The sequence below is a fragment of the Pongo pygmaeus genome, chromosome 5 (genome assembly GCF_028885625.2).
Source record: "Pongo pygmaeus isolate AG05252 chromosome 5, NHGRI_mPonPyg2-v2.0_pri, whole genome shotgun sequence".
NCBI lineage: Eukaryota > Metazoa > Chordata > Mammalia > Primates > Hominidae > Pongo > Pongo pygmaeus.
In genome coordinates, this window is record NC_072378.2 from 74,791,559 (window position 1) to 74,810,605 (window position 19,047).

General features: G+C 37.7%; 1 protein-coding gene and 1 long non-coding RNA gene across 4 annotated transcripts in view; one reads left to right on the forward strand and one right to left on the reverse strand.

Moving 5' to 3' along the window:
* FILIP1 (filamin A interacting protein 1) overlaps positions 1 to 19,047 on the reverse strand; it is a 239,185-nt gene that overhangs the window by 74,274 nt on the left and 145,864 nt on the right. The gene's annotated exons all lie outside the window — the stretch shown is intronic.
* The window catches only part of LOC129039384 (uncharacterized), a 73,954-nt gene continuing 67,440 nt past the window's right edge, over positions 12,534 to 19,047 (forward strand). The window contains exons 1-2 of the long non-coding RNA XR_008503317.1: positions 12,534 to 12,569; positions 15,006 to 15,032. This is a non-coding gene — a long non-coding RNA (uncharacterized LOC129039384). The remainder of the gene's footprint in view (positions 12,570 to 15,005; positions 15,033 to 19,047) is intronic.

The following is a 19,047-nucleotide window of genomic DNA, read 5'->3' on the forward strand; positions in this document are numbered from 1 at the left end:
AAACAATTACATTTTGTCAACCTCTTTACTCTTTCATCTGATATATTTGTCTGTAATTTGGGAGTCTCTTCTTCTTTTTTTTTTTTTTTTGAGACAGAGTTTTGCTCTTGTCACCCAGGCTGGAATGCAGCGGCATGATCTCAGCTCACTGCAACCTCCACCTCCCAGGTTCAAGCGATTCTCCTGCCTCAGCCTCCCGAGTAGCTGGGATTACAGGCGCCTGCCACCACCCTGGGCTAATTTTTGTATTTTTAGTAGAGACAGGGTTTCACCATGTTGGCCAGGCTGATCTCAAACTCCTGACCTCAAGCAATCTGCCCACCTCAGCCCCCCAAAGTGCTGGGATTACAGGCATGAGCCACTATTCCCAGCCCACTTTCTTCTTTTTAAGTTGATTCCAAAAAGTAAATATGTAAACTGAATAAGGAAAAGTAGTACATTCCACCAGAATGTTGCAACAGGAAATGGACTATCTTTAAATCTCATACAAATTGAATTATACTATTTACCCAAGTTAGATAAATACTAATATTATAAACAGATTGAAAGAAAAAAAGCTATGTAATGAATAATGTTATTAGCTGTTACTATAGAAATTAAACCCATTTTTTCCACTGAATTTTAGAAATCAAAGTTAACAAGATTTATAATACAACTATGTACAAGAACATTCAGACATGGTTAGGTTAAAGGGCCACTGGGGCTAAAAATGTGACTGTTGTTCTCTTTGGAGAAATTATTCTCCACAACCACATGGTCAATAGTAGCCTAAAAGCCTATATAGACCTTGTTCATAAAAGAGTAGCACTTCTGACTGAATATCTACCAAAAGAAATCTGTTATTAAAATATCAGAAACAGACACAATTTCTTATGTTAAAACTTTCTTTGCCACCACCATGATAGCTTGAGTTTTAAAATGTAAAATCCTCGAAATCCCAATTATGACTTTGCAGAAATAGAAAAAAATCCATAAATTCATATGGAATCTCAAGGGACCATGAATAGCTGAAATAATCTTGAAAAATAACAAAGTTGGAGGTCTCACAATTCCTGATTTCAAAACTTACTACAAACTTACACTAATCAAAACAGTGTGGTACTGTCATAAAGACAGACATATGATCAATGGAATGGAATAGAGAGCCCACAAATAAATTTTTGCATATATAGACAAATGATTTTCTACAAGAGTACAAGATCATTCAATGGGGAAAGGAGAGTGTTTTCAACAAATGTTGGGAAAACAGGGTATCCACATGCAGAAGAATTAAGTTGGAACCCTTCCTTGCAGCATATACAAAAAGTAACTCAAAATTAATAAAAATGTAAGAGCTAAAACTATAAAACTCTTAGAAATAGCACAGGAGAAAAGTTCCATGATATTGGATATAGCACTTATTTCTTGGATATGATACCAAAGCACAGGCAACAAAAGAAAAACATATACACTGGACTATGTTCAATTTAAAAACTTCCTTGCATCAGAGAACACAATCAACAGTGTGGAAAGCAACCCATAAAATGGGAGAAAATATCTTCATATCGTATGTGCAATAAGAATTAATATCCAGAGGCTGGGTGCAGTGGCTCATGCCTGTAATCCCGGCACTTGGGGAGGCCAAGGTGGGTGGATCACCTGAGGTGAGGTCGGGAGTTTGAGACCAGCCTGACCAACATGGAGAAACCCTGTCTCTACTAAAAATACAAAATTAGCTGGACGTGATGGTGCATGCCTGTAATCCCAGCTACTAGAGAGGCTGAGGCAGGAGAATTGCTTGAACTTGGGAGGTGGAGGTTGCGATGAGCTGAGATCGTGCCATTGCACTCCAGCCTGGGCAACAAGAGCGAAACTCTGTCTCAAACAAAAAAAAAAGAATTAATATCCATATCTAGAATATTGAAGAACCCTTATGGCAAAAAAGAAAAAAAAATTTAATGGGCAAAGGACTCAAATAGACATTTCTCCAAAGAAGATATACAAGTGGCCAAAAAGCACGTGAAAATATACTCAATATCACAAGTCATTAGGGAAACACAAATCAAAACTATAATGAGATACTACTTTACACCCGATAGGATGGCTATCAAGAAAGGAAAGAAAGAAAGAAAGAAGGAAGGAAGGAAAGAGTTGGTGAGGGTACAGAAAAATTGAAACCCTGGTGCACTAGTGGTAGAAAAGTAAAATGGTGCAGCTGCTATGGAAAATAGTATGTCAGTTCCTCAAAAATTAAAAATAGATTACCATATGATCCCAAAAGAATTGAAAGCAGAGATTCAAACAATATTTGAACACTCATGTTCATAGTAATATTATTCACAATAGTCAAAAATAAGAACCCAAGTGTCCATTGACTGATAAATGGACAAACTAAATATGGTACATACATACAATGGAATATTATTCAGCCTTAAAAAGGAAGGAAATTTTGACATGTGCCGTAAGATTGGTGAACCTTGAAGATGTTATGCTAAGTATAACAAGTCAGTTACAAAAGGACAAATGCTGTATGATTCCACTTATAGGTACTTAAGAGTACTCAAATCATAGAGAGAGAAAGTGGAACACTGGGTGATTGCCAGAGCAGAGAGCAAAGGGGAAAGGGATGCTATTTTTTAATTAGTAGTTTCTAGTTTAGAAGATGAAAATAATTCTGGAAATGGATGGTGGTGATAATTGCACAACAAGGTGAATATACTTAATGCCATTGAACTGTACACTTAAAGATGGTTAAAATGGTCAATTTTATATTACATACATTTTACCACAATTTTATTTTTATTTATTTATTTATTTATTTATTTATTTATTTATTTATTTGAGATGGAGCCTTGCCATGTTGTCTAACCTGGTCTTGAGCTCCTGGCCTCATGCAATCCTCCCATCTCAGCCTCCCAAAGTGGTAGGGTTACAGGCATGAGCCACCACGCCTGGCCAACAATTTTTAAAAATTTAAGTATACGTTCACCTGCCTAAAAAAATCAACTAAGAAAAGAAAATTAAAATCTTCCCCAATTTTCTATCTAGAGATTATGTTTTTTTGAAAAAAACTAAAATTTCAAGCTGGGTGCAGTGGCTCAGGCCTATAATCCCAGCACTGTAGGAAGCTGAGGCTGGTGGATTTCTTGAGCCCAGGGGTTCAAGACCAGCATGGGCAACATGGCAAAACCCTGTCTCTATAAAAAATGCAAAAATTAGCCAGGTGTGGTGGCCTGTGCCTGTATTCCCAGCTACCTGGGAGGCTGAGAAGGGAGGATCACTTGAGTCCAGGAGGTAGATCACATCACTGCACTCCAGCTGGGGCAACAGACTGAGACCCCCATCTCAAAACAAAACAAAACAAAAAACTAAAATTCCATGTAATAAATTATAAAAGTGTAGTCATATTTTCCTGTGATTAGTCATCTGAATGTCATTGTCATCCATGGATTTGAATGCATTTTTATTATGTGGTTTTCTTCTTTTTTCTATTTTACACACATTGGGATATTAATAGTGTGACAGCTGCAGTGTCCTGGATTAAAAATTAGATAAGGTCACAGGTTCCCCCATGCAGTGCTATCATCCTACAGTGTATAATTTCTTAAATTCCAAAAGACTGCAAGCTCTCAGTTCTATGCTAATAAAGACCTTAGGCAGAGCCCTTAAACTGCCCACCTGTATGCATAATCAGCAGATAGGGTCCAGCTTTCTGTGAACCAGGTGAGAAGCTGAATTCTTTTTTTTTTTTGAGACAGAGTCTTGCTCTGTCGCCCAGGCTGGAGTACAGTGGCGCCATCTCAGCTCACTGCAATCTCCACCTCCCAGGTTCAAGCAATTCTCCTGCCTCAGCCTCCTGAGTAGCTGGGACTACAGGCGCGTGCCACCACACCAGACTAATTTTTGTATTTTTAGTAGAGACAGGGTTTCACCATTGTTGGCCAGGCTGGTCTCGAACTCCTGACCTCAGGTGATCTACCCGCCTCCACCTCCCAGGGTGCTGGAATCACAGGCGCGAGTTACCGTGCTGGGCCAGTGAGAAGCTGAATTTTTTAGAACATGGGAGAAGTCATTGCTAAGGTACAACTAGATGACATTTTCTCACAGTGGTTGTTTATCCACCTTAGTAAATGTAATCCCCTCAACACAAACCAGCTAGATGAGACCCAGGACAAATCAAGCATCTCTGGTACAACTCTGTTTATTAAGTTAAATTTTCTTCACCTCTTTCTTAATTTCCTGTGATTGCCTCCTTTTCAGTTATTTCTAGAAGTTATTTTTGCAGCTCGAGGGGAAATCCTCGAGCTATGTAATTCCATCCGGAGGACTGACTGGCGGGTGGCCTTGCCACACAGCTATTTGCATGAGGCTCTTCCTGGGAAAAAAATCATCCCCAGGGAGGAAGGGCACAGTTTTGGTTGAAGGACAATAGAGCAGGGTCAGAGGGGAAGGGTGAGTCTGAGTGCAGCACAGTGTCTGTCACTCAGTCTCCCATGTAGCCCACCCCCATCGGCCCTTGCCTGAGTCCTGGGGTGAGGGATTGCCGTGAAAGACCCAAGTAAGTACTAGAGGAATTGGTAAATTAGAATTCAAAGCATCACAGCTTCAGCAGTAAGCGGGGAAGGTGGGGAAGAGTAGCCCTGTCTATAGCTTACATCATGATCTCAGTGTAGACATCAGCCTGAGCAGCCTCCAAGTAGACAACAACTGGCATAAACAGAAGAGAGAGTATTTGGGGCACACACAACTGTGTTCGCTGTGCACTTACAGGGGCAGCCATCAGACCCACAGCAGGCTGGAGAAGGAAAAAGGGCAAATGGCAAATGCCAATATTATCCCACAGGAGTGTGTGGAACATGCGTGGGTCATTTTCTGGCGTCTTCCAAGGCTTATGAGATAACCTAAAGGAGCTTGGCATTCTCACCGAGCCGGAGGGCGCAGGGGCAAGAGAGGGAAAAGATAGCTTTATAAAGTCTTTGATCTTATTTTTATCCTCAGACTGGTGAGGGCTGGAGATATGGGTAAAGCATTTTCAAAAGAGAAACTATCTTGATCAAACAAAATAAAACTACATTGTCTAGCCAGAATTTATACGAGGTTTATTTGAATCACATAACATTGAATTTCTTTGGGTTTACTGTGTTTTCTGATCTATTCATTTTAGCCTCTGACCTAAGTGAATTCTACACTTACACATTTGACCAAGTTAGCAAAACTACTGTTGAATTTTTTGAACAAAAATGCAAGAAAATCTCAGCCATTCTGAACTTTTGAGGAATGTCACACTGTATATTTACTTTTACAAAAAAATCAGAATTAGTATGCTAAATATTAGAGTTTTTAATTTTAAGGGTTTGGGCACAGGTACATCCTCAAATGTATTATAAAGTCTCCCTCCACTTAAAAAATATATAAGGTACATAATGTCTTTTTGAAAACTCAGGGTGGTCCTTATAAGTATCAATTTTCTGATGTACTGAAGATTAATATTGTTGTGTCCTTACTGAATCCATTTGCTTTTTGTTTTTCTTTTAAAGCAAGTTTCTGATATAGACTCAGAGCTAGTGTTTTGCTTATTTTTACTCCTACTCAAGAGATGCAATGTGGTAGAAAGAGCATGCCCTAGGGAATCTTGTGTTAGAAACGTGCATCGGTACTACTGTTAGTGTGCCTGTCTGAACTCTTTATCTGCAAAATGGGCATAGCAATAGCTACCTCACAGATTTTTTATGGGCTAATGTATACAAAGTGCCTGGTAAATGTTGGTTACTCCCCACCCCTTGGGAGTCAGACAAATTATAGCTCTTCTGTTTACTACAGCTATGTGACCTTGGGCCAGTTAGCTCTGAATTTCAGCTCCCCAACCTGCATGAGAATGAAATATTTGTGAAGTGACTAATATAGTGCCTGACATACAGTGAGGCCCAATGAAAGGCAATTTCCTCCTTTTTTTTTTTTTTTTCTGATAAGAGCGAATTGCCTGATCCACTGGGCAACATAACCAAAAGCCTTTCCATAAACTGAACCAATAAGTCAAAGGCTAAGGCATTTTTTTCTCATCTCTGTTGTTTCCAATATTCGGTGACTACCCAAACCATTCATAAACACATCTGTGATTCCTGTGCCATGAACCTAGCGGACCACTAGCAACTCTGTGTCAGCTTGTGCCACCCTCCAGGCCTCTTGCACTACTTGTTGATGGGATTTAAAGAGGCAGCTCCCTCCCTAATTCAAAAATTTGGACTACACTGTGTAGAGTCTGCAGTTCCCTCATCACCACTGTCAAAAGATTATATTATGGCAGAAATGTCTTACTATTTTTTCTAAACTTTTCTTAGTTTTTTTTTTAAACCCAGCATCAGTAAGAAACAATGCTACATAGCACATTTTGCTAGTACTCATGCTGAAGATAAATATTGCCCACATATGAAGGATGCAACCAAAGTCAAGCTCTCTGATTTAGGAAAGGAAAATAAAAAGAAGCACAAAAATTAGAAATGTTAAGTTTTTTAAAAATTGCGTCTTTAACAACATTCCCATTGAGTTCCTACTTGGAATGTCCTTTTTATAAAAAAAGAAACTAGACCCTTGAAAAAAGGGTCTACTTATGTATGATTTGTGATTTGTTAACTGCTTTTCATGGGCAATATTTGGCCTTACAAGGCCTGTTTAAAATGCCAAATAGTCAACTGCATTTGCTTGTAAAATTATCTTGCCCTTTCAGTATATTGGACCAGAGATGGGACACATTCAAAAATTTTTTGAACATGAACATCTCATATGTACTGTTACCTAAGTGCTATTGTTTAGGAGATACGTGATGCTCTGCGATTTGAGAGTGAGCATAAAATTTGTAGAACTGCCATTTCTGGTGCCTGATACTTCCCTATTCACAATAGTCACCACTTTGTAATTACAATTGCGCCTTTCTCCCTCCCACAAGACTGACAGCACTGAAGGCAGGAGCCTCTTGTTCTCTTTTGTGTCCCTAGCTCCTAGCACAATGACTGACACAAGTGGGTGCTCAGTAAACATTTGTTAAATGGTGTGTATGTGTGGATCCTACTTATCCATCAACAATTTATTGTGCTTCTTCTTTTCAAAGCATGTACATTTTCTCCTTTGAGGACAGAACTGCTTTTTAAAAAGCTACCTTTTTGCCCTTCACTAGAGAAAGTTTAGATTCCAAAAGATATTGACTTATTAGTTTCATTTATGTTCACAAAATTTCTGTCAAATCTCTCCATGGTTCAGGTTCCTTATTGAACATGAAGAAGAAATAGAAATGAACGACAGTTGATCCTCATTATTCACAGTAGTAGTTATGTTCTATAAAGTTGCCACAAACATGAAATTAGTGAATACTGAATCATTGCTCCCCAGGGAAACACAGAGTTCGATTCCTGTGAGTCTTTCTTCACAGTATTTTCATCAACCAATCAATACATTACCTTATTTTGTATGTTTTTCTGCTTAAAGGCATCTTATTTTATAAAAACTGTTAATTAACATTGAACTCATGATCAATGACACTATGTCTGAAGGACTCATGTCTGAAGGAAACTTACCTAACACACATGTTTTCTCCTTAAAGTATGTCCTACACTTAGGAACAATAGACAGCACTTCAGCACTCTGCCTGGGGCCATTTTAAACAGCAAAATCACCAACACAAGCCACAAAAATGTGAAACATGTGGCAGTAAATAGATAGCAAAAAAGATACTTGTCTACAGTAGGAGAGCTGAAACAAGAGGGCAGAGAAAAGCCTGTTCAGCCTCTGTTGGGAACATGCACGTAGGCAACACAAATTTTTGGCCTCTCTGTGCATGTCTGGGAATGGCCATGAAAGCACCACAAGTATTGATTTGGGGATTACAAATAAATGTTAGCATCCCCCATCTCTCAGCCTCCTTGTGACTGGAGGGGGTTATGTGACTAGCTGTGGTCAATAGGCTATGAGAAATGATGAGTGAACTGATGCACAACTCTTCTACTTTTCTCTTCCTGTCCAAACAACTAATGGACACGAAGTGAAAACTGATGGCATTTTCACTTGATGGTGAAAACTCCATCAGCCTGGGTCCCTGAGTGACTACATGGAACACAAACACCCTCTGCTCCCATCAAATCAAGTTGGACAAATACAGTAATGAGAAAGAATTTGGCCACTGGTATTTGTGGATTAATTTATTATTGCAGCGTGTCCCTGTCTATGCTTATTAATACTGAAATTGGTACCAAAATAAGGGTACCAACATAGGTTTTGCCGCCACCAAAATCTAAAATATAGAGCTGATAATATATGGAATAAAACGTATGACCCTCATTTCAAAGATCCTGATTCAGGAATTGAATTCTATTTCTTTATCTATACATAATACCTGAAAAAATGCTTTAGAGATCATCAAACTTAATGCTTTCATTTATGAATCAGAAATCTAGGCTGAAATAAGGTGAATAACTTAAAATATTACCCTTGAAAATGAATTAAATGTTATGCATTTCATAAAAGTAAGTTGTTATTATTGCCTACCCCCTACCAAGGATATACAGTTGATTCACAACCAAGCCATGACTAGAACCCAAGTTGTTTTTTTTTATTACTAGGTATAAATGTAGTTTATTACTCAGTTTTTAAAAATATAGAAATACATATTACAAGGAATATTGACTGGAAGTTCCTGATATTCAGATGCCTTTTGCATATAGAAATAGGCAACTGTTTCGTTTGCATTACTGCTTTACACAGAAGCTAAAGATGCCTAATGGAGACAGAAAAAGAGAGAGAGAGAGAGAGGTCTGTCATTGAATTTCAGACTTATTCAAAGGTATTAGATAGATTGCAATGGTCAAACCAAGGCAGACTTATTGGGAGAAACAACAGAGACTCTGAGGAAGCTCACTCTTAGGGAAGAAGAATCTGGGATGGGAAGTCAAACCCAGCAACAGGACCCAAGTGTTGGAGAAGCTGTTGCAGATTTCATTGCTCCTTCTCATAACCACCACCTCCTCTCTCCTTGGCTTTATCTGCACTGGCCTCCTTGCTGTGCCTTAAACTCTCCAGGCACGCTTTCCCCTCAGGCCTCTGCCCCTTTGCCTAGAATGCTCTTCCCCCATGGTGTGCTCTCCCATCTTCTTCAGGTCTTTATTTAAATGTTAGCTTTTTGGTGGAAACTTTCCTGATCTCCTATTTAAAACTAAAATCCTCATCCCTGAAATATCCTAGGGCTTTTCTTGTCTTTATTTGTCTCCATAGGGTTGCTATCTTTTAACATATCTGTTTGACTGACTTTGTTTCTTGTCTGTCTCCTCCTCTAGAATGTAACTCCTTAAGGACAGAGATTTTTTGTTGTTTGTTCAACAAGATTTGTTTATGCTTTATCCCCAATACCTAAAGATAGTATCTGGCAAATAGCAGATACTTCATAAATATTTGCTGGATGAACGAATGAATGAATATACATGGGTAGTTATCTGACTTCTGAATACAGGAAAGACTTTCTCTGAAATAACAAAGAAAAAATAGAGATTCTAATTGTAAAAAACAATCATAGCCAATTAAAAGGCAAAAAAAAAAAGATAGGAAATATGTGTAACAACTATGAAAGACATGGGGTAACTATACTTAATTATAAAGAGTTTACATATATCAGTGAGAAGAACCCTAAAGCTCAAAAGAAAAATGCCTGAAAGGTATAAATAGACAGTTCACTAAAGAGATATAAAATGTTCATTAAGAAACAGTTCAACTCAACTAACAACTAACGAATTATAAATTGAAACAATAATGAGATACCATTACTCACCTCTTAAATCAGGACAAATTTTCGAACTATAATAGTTATTACAAGTGAGAGTTTGATAAATAGGCATTCTCATAATTTTGTTGGGAAGACATATGACTCTAAAAAGTAACTTGACAACAGAAACATGCAAGTCTTCAAAAACATTTATACCTTTTAATTGAGTAGTTTAAAAAGAGGGACAAAGATTGTTGCAGAAATATGATGTTATATTTAATAGTAAAAAATGGGAAAAATAAATATTCAATAATAAGGAAATATTTGTGTAAAATACAGTACACCCACAGAATAAAACATTATACAAGGATTAAAAAATATATCCCAAGGGTGGCTGAATGATGTGGGAAATGCTTATTATAAATATTTAAAGTTGCATATATACTGTGCTTGCAATTATGGAAAAAATACATGTGAAGAAAAATACCCACCAAAATAGCCACAATCATTCTTTTATGTTGGTAGAATTATGGATGATTATGAAAAACTTTTTTCATAAGTTTTAAATTTTCCTAAATCATTGTTTTTCAAACTTGCTTTTGTCTTCCTAAGGAGACTTTTTAGGTATCTTTTCTTATATTGCCCTCTTTTGAAACTTTAATACCATAGATATATACTGGACATATATTTATGTTCTGTGATCCTTTTGAGTGCCATAAACCATTGTCACATCTAAAATTTCTTTACTGCCACCCACAGAACCAAATTTCACCCTCTTGAGAACAGTAGTGATGACACTGAGAATGCATGTTTTAAATCTATATCAGACTGGTTTTACTTTGATAATTAGACACAATTTTTTTTTTTTTTTTTTTTTTGAGACAGAGCCTTGCTCTGTCGCCCAAAGTAGAGTGCAGTAGCTTGATCTCGGCTCACTGCAATCTCTGCCTCCCGGGTTCAAGCGATTCTCCTGCTTCAGCCTCCTGAGTAGCTGGGATTACAGGCGCGTGCCACCACGCCTGACTAATTTTTGTATTTTTAGTAGAGATGAAGTTTCACCATGTTGGTCAGGCTGGTCTTGAACTCCTGACCTCGTTATCTGCCCACCTTGGCCTCCCAAAGTGCTGGGATTACAGGCGTGAGTCACCGTGCCTGGCCTACAATTTTTTTAAAAGAAAGTGCTAGGTATTTCAGCTCAAACGACTAAATTTCTAACAGTAGAATTTCTGGTCCTCTGGCACCTGAAATTATGAAACAATGATCTTTCTATTATACCTAAAATTGCTTGTGTATGTAGACATTTGTTCTAGCTAAAATAAGTCTGACTTCGGATTTGTAGATTTAGATATGTAATATATTTTGCAGGAAAGGACAGAGTTGAATGTAAAAACAACCAATTCTTACATTTTACTCTAGTGTGGACAAAATTCCTTTCAGGAGCATTATTTAATTTACTGCTTCTTAATTCCAATTCTATAAATGAGAAAATAAGGCTCAGATAAAGTAAATAGCTTGACCAAGATCCCATCATTAGTAAAAAACAGAGTTATCTAACTCCAAAATATTTGTTCTTTCCATTATATGTTGCTGTAGGTGTTAATAACAATTTTCAGTGAAAATATGATGTAAGCACAGAGCAAAGGAAAGCCCTGGAACAAAACTCACTGGGTAATGTTTCCTGTACTAACAATCATCCACAAGTGGTGCCGTCCATAGCCATCTGGTCCAATTTCCCCACACTACATAACTTGATTGGCTTCTCATGGTCTTGCCAACATTTTTTGAGCATTGTCATGTTTTTTTAGTAATTTCCTTAAAGATGCTGCACTTCAATCTTCAGGCCAGGGCACGTGAGGCAGTGAACCCAATCCTGTAAACTTCTCTGACTCTCCAAGACCCCTTGCCAAGCCACTGCTGCTGGGAGACAGCCCTAGAGCATGACTTCTTGCAATGTACTTTGAAGTAGATAAAATATGCACTCACGGACATCTGTCTGCTATTTCCTGCACTCACAGCTTTGTTCTGCTTTATTGCCAGAGAATTCTATGGATGATGTCACTTTTTTCTGAAGAGAACAGGCCATCAGAGCTTTTCACTGACATAATTAATTATCTGTAGTTTGATTCTGGGCCAGAAAATTCTCAAGGCACAGCCCCCAAAAGAATTAACTCCACTGTGCTTGCTATTCTTAAACTGTTAAAGAGACAGGGTACCATATCTCTTTCTTTCTCAGGCACTGATAATGGTATTTTTGTTCAGTGATATCAAGTAACAGAAAGTGAACTGGGGCACTATTCTATGATTTCACAAGGAAGACCTTCGGTTCAATGGGCAGCAAACTCTAAAGGTCGCTACAGATCAAGTATACAAAGCAAAGCTTTTAGGGCTTAGTCTTAAATGCTACAGGAATGCATCACAATTACTGAATAGACTTTGGGGGATCTTGTGAATCTGCAGGCAGAAAAATGAGATCTCAACCAAAGCTAACCATGTTAAATTAGCCACAAGGTGAAAGGCTTCAGTTTATCAGCCACAAAAGCCTAAAACATAAAATATATTTAAACCTTTCAGGAGATAAGAAATTACCTGAATGGTGACCATATATTTTGAGAGGCTTCACCTATGTTTTCATATAGATCTAAAACAAATTAGCCAGTTCCCCAAAAGACTTGTTACTCTCCATTCTGCTGGGTTTCAAGATTATGTAAATGCACTGTTCTTTGTCTCTTTAAAATTGGAGCTCTGTGGGGAATGGACACTGTAGATGTCATAAGGCAGTGCAGGGGCTCTGTGGAATCAGGGCACTTGAGTCATTTCTGTCCCTGCTCTTCACTAGGTGAGTAATAAGGTAAGATCTGGGAAGTCTCTCAACTTTCTCAACTCTGGTGGAAATAGCAAAATCCTATGTAACCTAAAGGATTAATGGAGACCATAGGTTTGAATATGCATATAAATATTGTCCCCCTAAAAAAGGAATTGTTATTTATGGTCTCTTCTACTACCTTACTTCTGCATAAATGAGTTTGAATTGTGCTCTCTCTGAATGAATTTACAGTGGTAAATTATCTCTTTAGACCTACTATCAAAATTTAAAGACAAAATTATGACGCAAAAATGTTTGTTATAAAAAAATCAACATTAGAGAAGTGGTTAAAGAAAATGAAACGTATATGCTACATCCTCCCACATTCCACTCACCAAGGCTAATTCTATTAATAATTTGAAGTGGATCATTTCAGAATTGTTTTCTCTATAGATATACAAATGTAGTAGTAACACATGCATTATCTCTCCCACCCAACAACATTATGAAGCACTTAGACAAGTAATGGACAAAGTGCTTTTTAAACATTATCTCATTTAAACCTTACATAACCTTATCAGATAGACACTATTATTATCACCATTTTGTAAATGAGGGCTCTGAGGCAGGTGCAGAAAAGTTCAGTCATTTGCTCAGTCACATTAACTAATAAGTGGTGTCAGAATGCGAAATCAGGCAACCTAACTTCAGAGGTGGCAATCTTAATATTATGCTTTATAAATTCTCCATATACATATATCCATATAGAACCTCTCAAATATGTACCACCTTATTTTTTTATTCAACAATAGAATGGAAAGGTCAAGGAGAATTAAATTTCATTGCCACTAATACTCATTTCACCATAACTGTTATGTCTTGTATTTCATTTTCAATAAATTAATCAAGCCTCTTCTATTTTTATGTCCATCTCTCAATTGAGTCTTTTTCAGTGTTCTCAATTTTTTTTACCTGAATCTATAACCTAAAATTTAGATCAAACTCTAATACAAAAAAAATTCCAAGGAAAAGATCAAATAATTGTGTTAGACTAGAATTCCACTTTGTTAACTTTGTTTGAAATAACAATTTCCACTGTGATTTATGTCTGTAGTAATTAAATCAAACCTTTACCAGACATCTCTGATTTGTCCTGCTCCCCTCTTTAGATGGAAGTTGACAGACCTAGCTACTTCTTCTCTTTCCTTTAGCACCTGCACATCCTAAATGGAACAGTTAGTTATCTATCTCTCTTCCTCCCCCTCTTCTTCCATCCTTCATTCCATCTGCTAACTTATTCCTTTAGCAGCTATGTGCAAAGTATGTGGCTAGTTGCTGTGGTGAATCTCATACGAGTAGGACATAATCCTATGTTTGAATGACTTTATAATCTAGTAGGAGAGAGATTTTGGAAGGTTACTCCTACAGCTAATTGTTCATCAAGCCACCTTTTGGAAGGAAGTGTGAAAGGAAAGTTCTAGAGCATGAAATAGCATTGGGAATTCTTCAGGAATGATTAATCTTAATTCCTGTTTTTTGACCATCTAACTGGCTCCAAGCCTTAGCGGACCATTTGATTTATAGAATCAGAATAATTTAGAATAAAAAAAAAAATTTAATTGCTTTTTTTTTTTTTTTGAGACAGAGTCTTGTTCTGTTGCCCAGGCTGGAGTTCAGTGGCACAATCATGGCTCACTGCAGCCTCAACCTCCAAGGCTCAATTGATCCCCCCACCTCAGCCTCCCGAGTAGCTGGGACTACAAGTGAGCACCACCATGCCCAGCTATTTTTTTTTTTTTTTTTTTTGAGAGACAAGGTTTTGCCATGTTTTCAGGCTGGTCTGGAACTCCTGGCCTCAAGCAATCTGCCCACCTCGGCCTCCCAAAGTACTGGGATTACAAGAATGGGCCACCACGCCCAACCTAATTTCTTAATTTACAACTAAAGAGACAGAAGTTCAAGGAAGTCAATAATTTGCCGAAGGAATACAACTAATTGGTTCTTGATTGCACATTAGAATCCCAGTCTCCTGATTCTCAGACCAGAGATCTCTCCATTGTGCTAAATAACTAGTAAATACATTGCAGTAATCTCACATAGGAATTAATTCATATGCTAATTAATTTTTAAAACATGAAATGAGCAATTTTTGGCAAAATTAATATTTTAAGAAGCATTTGAATGCTATTGGGTGCACCTGAAAGAGTGCTGGCATACATATCAATAGCAGCTTGTCAATAGCAGCTTATGACCGTAAAATCAATGCCCTAAAAACTGGTAATTGATGTTTCACTGATATTTGACTGTGTATTCAAATACATCACTTGTCAATTAGCAATAGGAATGTGTTTACTGAACTTAAAATATCTGATGCAATGTATTTTTCTCTTACTCCTTTATCATGTAATGCAATATTTTCCTTAATTTTCAGATAAGTATATATATAGTATTATTTATATCATGCCTTCTTTCCATATGCAGATTGTGAAGTCAACCAGGAACTGGTTGGTAAGTTTGATAATCTTGAGGGAAGATGTTGGAAAAACTTAATTTTGTTATAAGCTGATTAACTACTTCCAATAACCAATCTTCACTCAAAGTGAGGAGCACTCTGGTTAAGCATGTTACGTATCATGGTACCATTACTTGTAGCCCCTTAGGATTTTTTTTTTCATGATAGGCTAACCCTGAGCTTTATCTGGCAGCATAACATTGATTGTGGCATTGGGAAATCTTTGCCTTACTAGCTTGTATAATGTTTCCAATGTATCTACTTTTTCCAAATAAATGACCAAGAACCACTGGCCAAGATTTATATTAATAGCTGGAAAGTTTCAGGGAAAGAACTTTCTGGATTATGATAGAGTCAATAAAATGGTTCAAGTTCTCCCTAGCTTGTTTCAAACTTCTACTGCTTATTTGTAGTTACCAAGCTGCCAAAAATTATTGTTTCAGACAATGATATGCATTGACCTCTACTGAGTTTTTGTGGTCAGGAACCTTCTCTGAGCTGTCATAATCGTGCTTCATCATCTCCAAGCAAGTGGTCAGATGAAAGCATGGTGAAGATGACTAAATAGAAGAGGCAGGTGGATGAGATCAGTTAACCAGCATCGCCAGATTTCTCAGCGCTGAACTCACTTCATGTTCAACAGTGGCCAGTCTTGTTAAATAATATTATGGGAATATCCCTAGAGTCTTCTTTCACATTTCTTCATGACCTCCAAGGCCAGTAAGCACGCAGTCTGAAGCCTTTTTTCTACAGCCACTCTTCACATGCTTAATCCGGACAGCCAGCTTAGCAAGATACCATGGAGCTGCAGCAATACAGGCACATCAGTTCCAGCTGAAGTCTTAGTAGCTGTTTTGGAGATAGTGTCACATTCAGGGGGATGAGTTCTCAAGACTTACATCTCAAGATGACTTAATCACAGCAAAACCATTTGAAGCATCTCTTCCTGAGGTGTCTGGGCGTTGCTTTTCCTAGCCACGCCTCCTAAGGATTCACCAAAGCCACAAACGAAGAAAACAATTATGTAACTCTGATTTTGCAGCTGCTAAAGTGGAGGCACTTGGTACTTTCAGAACTACCAGTAAAACACAGAGGAAATTCATCTCTCTCACCCTCCAAACTCAAATCTGTATTTGGTTCTGCCATCATCTTTTCTTTTTTATTATACTTTAAGTTCTGAGATCCATGTGCAGAATGTGCAGGTTTGTTACATAGGTATACATGTGCCGTGGTGGTTTCCTGCACCCATCAACCCATCATCTACATTAGGTATTTTGCCTAATGCTATCCTCCGCTTGCCCCCCACCCACCGACAGGCCCCGGTGTGTGATGTTCCCCTCCCTGTGCCCATATGTTCTCATTGTTCAACTCCCACTTATGAGTGAGAACATGTGGTGTTTGGTTTTCTGTTCCTGTGTTAGTTTGCTGAGAGTGATAGTTTCCAGCTTCATCCATGTCCCTGTAAAGGACATGAATCCATTCTTTTTTATGGCTGCATAGTATTCCATGGTGTATATGTGCCACACTTTCTTTTTCCAGTCTAACTTTGATGGGCATTTGGGTTGGTTCCAAGTTTGCTATTTTTTTGGTTCCATTTTTTGCTATTGTGAATAGTGCTGCAATAAACATATGTGTGCATATGTCTTTATAGTAGAATGATTTATAATCCTTTGGGTATACACCCAGTAATGGGATGGCTGGGTCAAATGGTATTTCTAGTTCTAGATTCTTGAGGAATCGCCACACTGTCTCCCAAAATGGTTGAACTAATTTACACTCCCACCAACAGTGTAAGAGCGTTCCTGTTTCTCCACATCCTCTCCAGCATCTGTTGTTTCCTGACTTTTTAATGATCACCATTCTAATTGGCGTGAGATGGTATCTCATTGTGGTTTTGATTTACATTCCTCTAATGACCAGTGATGATGAGCTTTTTTTCATGTGTTTGCTGCATAAATGTCTTCTTTTGAAAAGTTCATATCCTTTGCCCACTTTTTGATGGGGTTGTTTGTTTTTTCTTACACATTTGTTTAAGTTCCTTGGATAGATTCTGGATATTAGCCCTTTGTGAGATGGATAGATTGCAAAAATTTTCTCCCATTCTGTAGGTTGCCTGTTCACTCTGAGGATAGTTTCTTTTGCTGTGCATAAGCTCTTTAGTTTAATTAGATCCCACTTGTCAATTTTGGCTTTGTTGCCATTGCTTTTGGTGTTTTAGTCATGAAGTCTTTGCCCATGCCTATGTCCTGAATGGTATTGCTTAGGTTTTATTCTAGGGTTTTTATGGTTTTAGGTCTTATGTTTAAATCTTTAACCCATCTTGAGTTAATTTTTGTATAAGGTGTAAGGAAGGGGTCCAGTTTCAGTTTTCTGCATATGGCTAGCCCGTTTTCCCAACACCATTTATTAAATAGGAAATCCTTTCCCCATTGCTTGTTTTTATCAGGTTTGTCAAAGATCAGGTGGTTGTAGATGTGTGGTGTTATTTCTGAGACCTCTGTTCTGTTCCATTGTCTATATATCTTTTTTGGTACCAGTACCATGCTGTTTTGGTTCCTATAGGCTTATAGTATAGTTTGAAGTCAGATAGCGTGATGCCTCCAGCTTTGTTCTTTTTGCTTAGGATTTTCTTGGCTATACGGGCTCTTTTTTGGTTCCACATGGAATTTAAAATAGTTTTTTTTAAGTCTGTGAAGAAAGTCAATGGTAGTTTGATGGGAATAGCATTGAATCTATAAATTACTTTGGTAGTATGGCCATTTTCATGATATTGATTCTTCCTATCCACGAGCATGGAATGTTTTTCCATTTGTTTGTGTCCTCTCTTATTTCCTTGAGCAGTGGTTTGTAGGTCTCCTGGAAGAGGTCCTTCACATTTCTTGTAAGATGTATTCCTAGGTATTTTGTTCTCTTTGTAGCAATTGTGAATGGGATTTTGCTCATTATTTAGCTCTCTGTCTATTGTTGGTGTATAGGAATGCTTGTGATTTTTGCACATTGATTTTGTATCCTTAGTCTTTACCGAAGCTGCTTATCAGCTTAAGGAGTTTTGGGCGGAAATGAAGGGGTTTTCTAAATATACAATCATGTCATCTGCAGAGATAATTTGCTTCCTCTCTTCCTATTTGAATACTCTTTATTTCTTTCTCTTGCCTGATTGCCCTGGCTAGAACTTCCAATACTATGTTGAATAGCAGTGGTGAGAGAGGGCATCCTTGTCTTGTGCCGGTTTTCAAAGGGAATGCTTCCAGCTTTTGCCCATTCAGTATGATATTGGCTATGGGTTTGTCATAAACAGCTCTTATTATTTTGAGATATGTTCCACCAATACCTAGTTTATTGAGAGTTTTTAGCATGAAGGGCTGTTGAAATTTATTGAAGGCCTTTTCTGCATCTATTGAGATAATCATGTGGTGTTTGTTACTGGTTCTGTTTATGTGATGGATTACGTTTATTGATTTGGATATGTTGAACCAGCCTTGCATCCCAGGGATGAAGCCGACTTGATTGTGGTGGATAAGCATTTTGATGTGCTACTGGATTCAGTTTGCCAGTATTTTATTGAGTATTTTTGCATCAATTGTCATCAGGGATATTGGCCTGAAATGTTCTTTTTCTGTTGTGTCTCTGCCAGGTTTTGTTATCAGAATGATGATGGCCTCATAAAATGAGTTATGAAGGAGTCCCTCTTTTTCTATTGATTGGAATGGTTTCAGAAGGAATGGTACCAGCTCTTCTTTGTACATCTGGTAGAATTCAGTTGTGAATCCCATCTGTTTCTGGGCTTTTTTTTGTTGGTAGGCTATTAATTACTGCCTCAATTTCAGAACTTGCTATTGGTCTATTCAGGGATTCAATTTCTTCCTGGTTTAGTATTAGGAGGGTGTATGTGTCCAGGAATTTATCAATTTCTTCTAGATTTTCTAGTTTATTTGCATAGAAGCATTTATAGTATTCTCTGATGGTAGTTTGTATTTCTGTGGGATAAGTGGTGATCTCCCCTTTATCATT